The sequence below is a fragment of the Dermacentor andersoni genome, chromosome 2, assembly GCF_023375885.2.
Source record: "Dermacentor andersoni chromosome 2, qqDerAnde1_hic_scaffold, whole genome shotgun sequence".
Lineage (NCBI taxonomy): Eukaryota > Metazoa > Arthropoda > Arachnida > Ixodida > Ixodidae > Dermacentor > Dermacentor andersoni.
The window spans coordinates 24,734,746-24,743,494 of NC_092815.1; the positions used below are offsets into that span (position 1 = coordinate 24,734,746).

Genomic DNA, 8,749 nt, shown 5'->3' on the forward strand with positions numbered 1-8,749 from the left:
GGCAATTAAGGAAAATGTGCCTCGTCCTCATTAATTAAACGCGATAGAAAGAGAGAGAGAGAGAGAGATGTGCGGGGGAAGGTTGCCGAAAAGCGACGTGCCCTGAATGCATAAATGAGCCACCCCTCAATTTAGATATAGAGTTGCGCCCAAGTACCTTTAGAAAAAAAAAATAAACAGGTGAAACAAGTTCTACGAAATTTCGCAAAAAGAAGAAGACGCGAAAAAGAACAAGGGGGCGCTGCATTACACGCAACGAAAGGGAGAGACCACCAGCACAAAAGGCATCAGAAGGTACGAGTTTATAGGCATATAAATTGTTCACAACTGCTTTCACATTAGGCGCTGGAGTATTATTGCGATAATGTTGCCCTTGCTGCTTCTGCACTCTCGTAACTGTCGGTGAGCGAGAACCTTAGCGGGGCCGTGCAAGAAAGCGCTGGCGTGTGATTTATTGGTTGTCTCGGAGGAGGGCGAGAAACACGCGAATAATGCGGGATATCTGTTTTCTGGTGAAGTGTAAGAACCGACATAATGTCGTCACGGTCTTTCAGAAGAGTTCATAGAGGATAGGCAACGACTAGAGAAGTAGTAACAACTTCAAAGTTCTTCTGGCAATTTTTCTTTACTTTAAAGCAAAACTTTCTTGTATCTTCTAGTTTGCGGGTGCCGTATTGCCAAGTAGATAACAACTGGGGCTAAGGCTTACGCGCCACTGGATATGTGCCCGAACGGGCAATTAGGGCCATCGCGCATTTTCCAATACTTGGCCAATCACCCATAAAGGATATGTTTCACTGGCTACGTGCCCGAATAGACAAGCATATCAATAGGCAAGAAGTGAAATAGGCTACTGAAGCAGCCGAGCGTTTCGTGCGTAATTACATTACTTCTGGAGAATATTTGCTTTAAGGGTGGAAGAACAGCCGACTATAGTTTCGAACAAGAGTTGTCTCTAACATCGCTGGTTATTAGGAAAACAAGATGAACGTTTTTAGGCTGTTCTTAAATATTCTTATCTAGAAACGTGACGAATATCCCACGTGAATAAATATTAAGACATCAATAATAAATTGTTCCTAAATTTTAAAATTTTATAATAGTTCAGAGAACTTACTTTAAGTATAATCTTTAACAGAAAACCCCGCGGAACAGATGAAAGTACTGTTTCTATTGCTAAAACAGGTAGACGCTCGTTCCCTCCATAGTTCGAAACCACAAACTATGCTGGCTGCTGATGTGAAGGCTATTAGAAATGGCAAACAAACGCAGAAATAAAAATCACAGGAATACAAAAACGACCGTACGAACTTGAAGAAAAATGGCACAACTTCGATAATCTTGGTAAAGAATTACCAGAAGTGCACAACATATTTGGCACTTTAACACACCGCAGTAATTTCGTCCAAACACGCACTGATGAATTTGACGATAGATCGAGGCGTGACAGTTTAATATTTCATAGCCTTAAGACGCTAAAGAAACCTGGAGCGAAGCAGAACATAAACTGTCAACCGTGATAGAAGAGGTTTCCGAATCTTACAACACCGACTTGATTGATAGCGCGCACCGCATTTGTCAGTTTTGACCGACCAAATGCCGTCCCATTATAGCCAAATTTGCGAGCTTTAAGGCCAAACAAAAAATATTTCACTCTTTTTTTCAAATATTTCAGGTAGGTGGTATGGAACAAAATGTCGATTTTGATGTCTCATAATTTGGAGGCAGATGTGTGAGAGCAGCGCCGCTTACAAAGGATGGCCTTGTTTAAGCACAACAATTTATTACAGAAAAGTTGTGATCCCAAGCAATTTCCTTCGCGCTTGCGATAGAATAGGCGCTTTAAATACAGCGCGAACTGCCACAATGAGCCAAAAATGGTTCCAACAGTTCTAAATAAATTTAAAAATAGGCTACATTTATTCGTTTTCCGTCTGCTTGCGTCAACATTGTGTTAAGTTGGGGCGTCGGATATAATAGCCTCGGCCACAATATCTCAGGTGGGGTCAAACGAGTTGAGAGGTCATGACCCTTATAAGCCGCAGCTTTTCTCACATAAAACTGTTGGGGTAACGCTGCCTATTCTCAAAGAGACCCGGTAACCCACGCACCCTTGCAGGACGCCACCACTTAGAACCTAATTGCCTGTTGGTAAAGACACGCGTGCCCAATGCCGACGCACTTGGGAGTGTTGCGGCTCGAAGTGGCGTGTGGGCCAGGAATCCAACAAGCTCATCGACGAGTACATCCGGTAGCAGGAATTAAGGAAAAATTATGCAGGTCCCACGCACTGTGGGAATCGATGTACGCGAAGCTTTGTGAGCAGTTTTCTTTGACGGTAATTCGCGGTGGTGCTGACGGCGAATGTTTCATTTCTTCGACGTTCAGTCCAACGCGAGAGTGCCGAGTTGACGTTAAACGTTACCTTGCGTGCACCCCTGCTGTTTTTCTGCGTAGTACACAGAAGACAAGGGGAGAGGTGTTTGCATGAGTCATTGTTGTGCGTCACATCTTATAACACCCGAGAGGGTTGAATATTGTCACTGCCTCACATGGCACATCGCATCGTGGCAGAATTATTAAACTTTAATTGAATTATGGCGTTCTTTATTCCACCTCCGTCGAAATGCGGCTGCCGCGGTCGGAATCAAATCTGCAACCTCGAGATATGACATCGTCGCAAAGCTACCCCGCCGAGCACGGAAGTGTTGATTTGACGTGCCGACGCTTCCGTGGTGTTGCCTAGACCTTGCGGTGTGCTTTATATAATGCGCCTCTTTTTCTGCAGGCCCTGCGTAAGTTGTCCGCTTGATATATTTGCATGACATTTATTTTTCAAAAATACTTGGAACGTATCTTGCCGTACCTTGAACTTAAATTTATCCCTTTTCCCCGCAACGGCTGTCGAGTCTATAAAAGCAGTGTTTCGTCGCCTTCTCACGTCATCTTTTCTGTATCCCCACCCCCCTCCCTTCCCGTTGAATGGAAACTATGGGAGAAGAGGGGCAAGGCTGTTATTTATTCGCTTAGCGACTGCGTCTGCTCTACCCTATCTCTGCCTTCCTCTCCCCCCTCTTCTCTACCATTCTATCTAGCTAGCCTCTCGACTTGCGTGCTAGTAGAAAGGTAAGCGCTGCCACTTCTGCAATGTTTTTGCGGGGAGGTCAGGGATAATCACAGCTGTCAAGAGGCTAATGTGGCGAAGCCCAGTGAGCTCCACAGGGTATGTGCACATTCGACGCGGTGCAAAGTCCAAGATGAGAAAAAGTTGAACAGAAGAGGAGAAAGTAGGAGGATGAAGATAGAGGAGGAGAAGAGGAGAAAGAAAATTGGCGGGCAACTACCTGACGCACGAAGTCCTTGACCCGCTGAAAGAATGAGGATGGGTCGTACATGCTGTCAAGGCTCGCCAACGAGTCGTCGCTTCCCAGAGCATGCCGAGTCGAAGCGCGTTGCTTCCTTAACTCATTGTAACTATGGCATAGCCTGACGACTTCGGACACAGTGCGCGGATTCCTGGCTAGGAGCATCTGGAATGCGCCGTCATCAATGCCTTTCAGTATATGGTGAATTCGCTCAGCTTCGGGCATTGCGGCGTTGACTCGTTTACAAAGTTCCACGACGTCTTCAATGTAGCTCGTGAACGTTTCTGCCGTCTGCTGTGCTCGGGCGCGGACGCGTTGTTCAGCGCGCAGCTTGCGAACAGCCGGTCAGCCGAACACTTCCGTAAAGGTTGTCTTGAAGACTGACCTGACCATGTGGGTACGTCACTTTCGTGGTTGTGAAACCAGAGTTGGGCAACACCAGCCAGATAAAAGATGACGTGAGTTAACTTCACTGGATCATCCCACATCGTGTGCGCGCTCACCCGTTCATATGACGCAAACCAGTCTTCTACTTCTTCGTCGTATGCACCGCTGGAGGTCTTGGGGTCCCGTTGCCGTGGAACGCCGGTGCAGGTGACGGACTGTGGTGGTGGCGCCGTTTGGGATGGGCTGTCGCTCATGGCGGGCGGTAGCGTTCTTGATCGCAGCTCCAGGGTTTCAAGCGACGGGGTTTGAGTCCCAGCACCTCCACCAATTGAGAAGAGGTTGATTGGCGGCTCCTAATGTAAAGGCACAGCCACCGGGAACGGCGAGACAGCCCGAAGCACTGTCGAAAAAGACACCAGCAATCAACAGCGCGAGCTGAGCCGAGCCGCGCGTTGGCGATGTGGCTTTGCCGCGAGACTGGTCTTCTTCTTCTCAAAGCGAGTTTCTAGCGTCGCCTTCTCTGCCGCGGTACTGTCATGTATACACGCGCTCTGAATTTCACGCTGTTCAGCTGAACTCCGCCTCCGATGGTATGAAATATGTGACGGTATTGTAATCTGGGAATCTAAGGTAGGCGCTGTTCTTCGGTAGCGGTTGACTTGGGCCTATTTCAGATTCACATTTTCACGTAGAGGGTCTCTTCCTGACCCGTCAAAGTCGGCGTCAAAGCTGTGTTGACTCCTGGATAGGCGAGTAATGAATGGGGTAGGTTGCCCCTGGTAAACGTCTAAGAAATGCTTTTCGCCGTATTGAGATGTTACAGGAGCTTCAGTAGTGAGCGACGACAGCGCCATAGCTACGATCGCCCCTGGGCGCACCATTCGCGATGCGGCGCAGCCATTCAGTTCATTGCACTGACCCCTTCTAGATTCATTGTAGCGGTGGCACCAACCAATTCAGCCAGTTAGTTTGCTCTCTCGCAAGCAGTGCTCGTGTCGCGGGAGGAAACGGCAGCCCATATCACCACAGGAAGAGGCTCCGACGTGTGGTCGACGCCGCAGGACCTTTGAGTTGCCTTAGGATGTCGCATAAAAAGTCCATTGCCGACTTTTTTTCGAATGCAAGCAAGCGGGCCAAGCAGCAATGCGCCCGCACCGAGCTTTCTGCTTCAACAATGGGAGATTCGGAGATGCTCCATGAACAAGAAAATCCTCAGCGCTCCGTTTTGATTTCGCTTGAAGAGACTGTGAGCAGCGTCACTTCTGACGACGCTTGTCCGTTTTCGTCGGTGAAATTGAACAGTGAGTGCGACGAGCTTTCCGCATCGTGTGCAGCAAGGGACGAACCTGATTTCGCGACCGAATTCCCCGCCTCGGAAGTGGATGTCGACCATGCAGGCCAGTTGGGCATTTCGAAATTAAAGACAGAATCACCCACACAGCCAATACTGAACCCATTTCTATCTAAGAAGTACGGCAAATTGAGCAGAAGCTTTCCCTCGGACTGGTACCGCCTATTCTTCTGTTGGAGTAGAGCGCGCAGGCCGATGCAGCTTTCTGTTACCCTTGCAGAATGTTTTCTACTGGTGCCAATGAGAAATCTGCATTTGTCAACGGTGAATACAGTAACTGGAAAAAAGTCCTAGTAAAAGATGCTGGTTTCAGAAAGCACAAAAACTCACTCGCGCATAAGTCTTGCCAGGCATCGTGGGTTTCCTACACGCAGATGAAGTCGGGAGGACAGAGCAAGTCGTTGCAACACGTCTCAGCGACGCGTAATCCAGGGAGGTGGAGGAAAATCACCTCTATATGGCAAGAGTCGCAGATATATAGATATAGAGTCGCAGATATATAGTCGCTCAGAGGGGCCACGATGAAAGTGCCACAAGTGAAAACAAGGGAAACTTCGTTGAGCTCTTGAACATGTGTCGCAAATATGAAGATATTGTCGGAAAGAAACTGAATGGTGTAGCAGCGAACGTGAAGCACGTTCATCATTCGATACAAGACCAGATCCTTGAAGTTCTCAGCCGCATGATACTAACAAGTATAAAGGAAGAGATAAAAATCTCCAAGTACGTTTCACTTATTGTCGATGAAACCAAGGATCTAAGCAACACCGAAGAATTATCAGTTGCAGTGAGGTACTACACAAGTCTTTAGCGGTTTCTTGAATTCGGCAACGTTGAACACTTGGATGCAAAGTCACTCCTGGGCTACGTAAGGGAAACGTCGAATCGCTGTGGCATAGATACTCAGCTGTGCATTGCTCAAACACGTGATGGTGCGAGTGTCATGTGCGCTACCTCAAGGGGCGTCCAGGCGCTGTTCAGGCTGGAATCGCCGCAGGCAGTGTGCATCCACTACATGAACTACCACCTCAATATAATCATCGTGGACGTCTGCGAGGTAATAAAACCGGTGAGGGTTTTTTTTTCTTTCTTTTAGAATGCCTCTATGTTTTCCTGAGTGGATGTGCAATTCCCTCTCTGTACGTATATGTGCAGAAAAGGTTGTCATTGCCAGTGATAGAGATCCAGCCTCTCAACGATAACGATGGGCCTGCCAGATAGTGGCTTGCACAGCGGCAATGAAAAACTTTCCTCCTGTCTTTGTATATCTCGCCGAAGTCATCCCCGCAAACAGCAGGCGGACATCGGCAGCTAGGGGTCTGCTTGAGCAAATGAACTTCTCGTTTCTCTTCCATTTAAGCTTATCTACCAGGGTACTCAGTCGCCTTAAGGTTCTTCCGGATTTATTGCAATGTAGAGACTGCAATATTAGTCAGGCATGCCTCATGGCACGCACAGTCATTGACGAGTTCTCCGACATTAGAAATTCGCAGAACGCATTTGACACTGTCTGGGCGCGAACCTACAGTGTTTCTGGGGAGAACGGGGATTCCCAACGAGAAAACGACTGAATGACGCACCTTCCGCTGCATTTAGAACAGTATGTATCGAGCGAAGGACGGCCCGTTCAAGAAGAGCTTCCAGATTCAAAGGAAACATACAGAGTCAAATTTGTCCTCCCCGTTTTGGCCCATCTGATTGCGGAACTGACTAGGCGGTTCACGCAGAATTGTGATTTACTCTGCTGAGTTAGCGCCCTCCACCCACGGAGTGAGAACTTTATGGACATCTCCTTGCTCAAGCTTGTCGCCGAGCGCTATGCATGCGAAAGCGTTGCAGTTGAGCGCAAGCTGATAACGAAAGTTCTTCAGCGCACGAAGCCGGAAGGAAGTGCTAGACAGAGACACTGCTGCAATTCGTGACTGTCTTGGGAGAATATAAACTAGCCTTCCGCGAACTGCGCAAGCTGGCTGCTATCGCCGTGACGATACCGGCATCGTCGTCATCGTGCGAGCGCACGTTTTCGTGCCTTCGAAGACTGAAGGCTTATCTTCGCAGCAGGATGACGAATAAACGTCTGACTAACCTAGCTGTGCTTTCGGTCGAGTGATCTCTTGCCAATAAGATAGATCTTCAGCGCGTTGTCGACATGTATGATGCTGCGCACAGTAATCGACGTATACGTCTGCACTAGTATGCCAGTACAATAATACCCTATCGTATCTCTGCGGCGCTTTCACGGGAAAAGTGTGCGCCACGGGCGTAGAACCGATACCTATACCGGTATCGAAACACCCGCTTCACCATCGAATAAATCCCGGCTGTGCATTGTCTTGTACTGTCACAGCGCAGGCATTGACTTCTGTGGTTGTGATGAAACCTTCGTCTGTCCCTGTCATCGCTTTGAGACTCCATGTAGGGTGCTGTCCGAGGCCACGTCGGTGACCTAGCTTGTGTAGGGAAAATTGTATAGTCTGAAAATTGTTATTTGCGCTTGTGAAACCTTCTGTACTGTATAACCAAATGCGACATTGACGGAAACGCCTATTGCTTGCTCTATTTTCGCATTTCTCTCCTCTCTTTTATTTGTTTTTGTCATTCTTTTCTTATATGCCTTTTTGTTGTTCTTTTTCTCATTTGCAGCGTTTAGAATCACCAGTTGGGGCCACAAGAGTGTATTAATATTTTTTTTTAATGTAGCGCGTCTTTACCAAAGTTGTAATTGATATACACTTTGCTTAAAGGTGTTAGTTTTCTCTCCTGTTGTGAAAAATACTATATTGAAGCTATATTGCGATCTAGTTAACTAATGTTATTTGGTTGCCGGTGGGTACCTGTTCTTTTTTTCATTTTTCTTATTTTTCACTTATCTAATACTGCTTCTTTATTTGATTGTTTTACCATGTGCTATATTAAGTTTAATTTTCTTAGTAGGAGCACTACTGTGTAAGTATGATAAATGTTAATTTATATGTTACTGCGATGCTGGAAACGCTTATCCACACTGGTGTGTTTAGAAGGCCTTCAGCCCAGTTAAAGATAGTCAGAATACAACGCATAAGTTCCCCGTCTCCCTCAACAACATAGTGTCTTCTCGTTTTCCTTCTTGCCCTTTGTTTATGCTGGGAGATTTTAACTTTCCAAGCATAATGTGAAACATCCTGCTACTACATTTTTTGCCATCCTCTCAACAGGCTGACAACTTTCTTAATTTAGGCTCCGCTTTTTTCTCACGCACTAGTCACTTAGGTCTCCAGGATATCAAATAACCCTCGACTTGTTACACACAACGCATGCTGACCTCGCATCCCATATCGTATACTTACCATGAACTGGTGACCACCTCTCGCTCAAATCTATAATTTAAAAAAATTATGGGGTTTTTACGTGCCAAAACCACTTTCTGATTATAAAGCAAGCCATAGTGGAGGACTCCGAAAATTTGGACCACCTGGAGTTCTTTAACGTGCACCTAAATCTAGGTAGACGGATGTTTTCGCATTTCGCCCTGTTGCATCTGGGTCGCAAGCCCCAAGGGTAGCGTTGGCCTGGCGGCCTGGGGCACAGCTGGAAGCATCCGAAGGTCCTGGCAAAGGATGAGTCGACTGCTAACAGAACAACTGGTTTATTATAGCATCGCAAAAGA

At 47.0% G+C, this 8,749-nt stretch overlaps 1 pseudogene; it reads left to right on the forward strand.

Moving 5' to 3' along the window:
• The first annotated feature begins 4,833 nt into the window (after positions 1-4,833).
• LOC126542181 (zinc finger MYM-type protein 1-like) lies at positions 4,834-8,441 on the forward strand (annotated as a pseudogene).
• Positions 8,442-8,749: the final 308 nt, after the last annotated feature.